The sequence below is a fragment of the Myotis brandtii genome, unplaced genomic scaffold (genome assembly GCF_000412655.1).
Source record: "Myotis brandtii unplaced genomic scaffold, ASM41265v1 scaffold14, whole genome shotgun sequence".
NCBI lineage: Eukaryota > Metazoa > Chordata > Mammalia > Chiroptera > Vespertilionidae > Myotis > Myotis brandtii.
The window spans coordinates 1,019,478-1,021,809 of NW_005354999.1; the positions used below are offsets into that span (position 1 = coordinate 1,019,478).

Sequence of the window (2,332 nt, forward strand, 5' to 3'; positions counted from 1 at the left end):
TGTTTGAAACAGTATACTTGATAGTGTTTGTAAATAATAAGCACCTGGCACCTAATCTTCATTTTCTTGTTTAATTTCTTGTAAAGTTCAGTGTAAACTTTCATATTTTTTAGACATCAATTCATGTGTTCATAATGTTTTCTTTATTTTTTGATCCTTAAGTAAGTCTACTGTATATATGCCATATCTGAGTGCACTGGTAAGAAAATTATAAACAATAAATAATGGTAAGAGCAGAATAATTTTGTTCATGCTTACAATGAGAATATTACATGCCAGGTAGTATGTTTATTACTGTGAAGTTGAATTTATCAATTTCTATTTCAATTAAATTTAGGGTGCTTCCTACTATCTTTTAAATGTTGGGATTTTCCTTTGTGAGTACAGGTAGAACATTGATTTTAAGGTCATTATAATTTCCTACATTACTCACAAAATTATAGAAATCTTTAATGTGAATCTCTCATCACCCAAGAGTTTCAAAGTAATTAGAAATTTTAATATAAATTGAAGACCATTTTCACAATATTCAATGCTACATCTTTTATTATCATGTCCTGTGCCAAAAGACCAGGTTTATAGTGATCACAGATGGAATTTTAATTTTTTAATATGCATGCAGAAAGATGGTCTGATAAATATTATTTTAGTAGTGCTGAGGCAAAGGAATATTGGATCATTTTATTGCCATTAACATTTTCTGAACATTCTAAGTTTATGTTAGACAACTGGCTAGCAGATGGATAGGAGAAAGACATATCTTAAAGATTATACATAAATATTGTTATAAAATAGAATGTAAGAGAATAAAATATCAGGGAGGACTAATGAATACAGACCCAAAAGATAAATCAATTTATGTATCCTATAAAATTCCTTTAGTTATTTATTTCCAGAAAAAACCGTCCTCATTTATTATTTCTGTGCCAAAAAGTCAGCTAATTTTAATTACAAATAGTATTGTCCATCTTACTGTAACATAAAGTATGAAATATACATATATGTATATATATGTATATATAGTATAACTACAGAGAAATGGCTTCACAATTAAAATCCTGTCATTAATGTCAAACAGAATTCTCCTAACTTTGCCTTCATATCAAACAGTTTTTATATTTATCTGTCATTTTTCTATACTTCTAGATCACAATATAATAAAAATATATATATATTTCAAATATATTCCCCTTAATTATTTATAAAGCAGTGAAATTTCAGATTCTTAATACATTTAGTTACTTGTTTTCTTTTTTTTTAGAATCCAACTGGATTTTGACATGGAACACAATAGGACTGCAGGAATAGCAAACTGAAAAGACAAAGCGAAAAGACCCCGTTCTATCTAACTTACAATGAAGTAACAGGAGGGCAAGTCATTAAATGAATAACAAAACAGTTGAGCTTGATGGAGAATATTCTTTTTCTAGTGCTCATACTTTTGGAATTCCCACTCTGTGTTGTCCAGCGGACACACCTGCCGTGTTTTGAGCCAGCGAGAGATGCAGTGGAAGTGAAAAGCATGATTACAGACTCCCCACGCAAGGGCGCACTCTTCTGAAGTGGCAGATACCGGGTTCGCCTGACATTCTATGCAAAGATCCATAATGCGGTTCCTGCAGATGGCACAGTTATCAACCTCCATGTCCCAGGTGCAGAGGGCTACTGCGTTCCATTTTGTCACTTCAAAGGGCTTCTTGCCCTGGCCGCTGTTGGTGCCGCTCGGGGTATCCACATCCCTCACTGCCGCCATAGTGGAAACACACGGTCTCAGGTTTCACTTGTTTTCTTTTTATATTGTTTGCCTTTGATGAGTATAAAGTGGCCTATTGCATAAGTTGAGATCATTTTTAAATTCAACAAATCTATTTGAAGCATCAACATGCAAGCATTGTGCTTATTCCAGGTAAGTGTCATCCACTGTAACTGACATTAAAATGCTATATAGAAAAGCTATTTAAACACAGGAGCTTTTAACATACTGACCAAATGGATAAATAACTATACTCATTAATAAACACATAACATTAAAGTTATTTATCATTTATCATTAGGAAAGAAGTTTAATTCATTATCCTACGCATGCAACTTTTAAATATAGAAATTACTTTTTTTAACGAATAGGTCAAGAAAGGAAGCAATATGAAGGTTTCTATAATTTTCTTAACTAATCACTTTGAAAGTGAAGAACGTGAAATAATAGTGCAGAGTAATGTGGTTAAGAATTGTGTATTTAGGAGACTAGAAATGGAGGGGGCCTATGTGTTTGTGTGCATGTGTGTGTGAGAGGGAGGAGAGAGAGAGAGAGAAAGAGAGAGAGAGAGAGAGAGAG

The 2,332-nt window shown here is 32.6% G+C and overlaps 1 non-coding gene across 1 annotated transcript; it reads right to left on the bottom strand.

Annotated features, from left to right (window-relative positions):
- Window positions 1-1,341: 1,341 nt before the first annotated feature.
- Window positions 1,342-1,788, bottom strand: LOC102256744. Its single transcript, XR_001361033.1, has one exon. It is a non-coding gene; the product is annotated as an E3 ubiquitin-protein ligase RBX1 (transcript).
- Window positions 1,789-2,332: the final 544 nt, after the last annotated feature.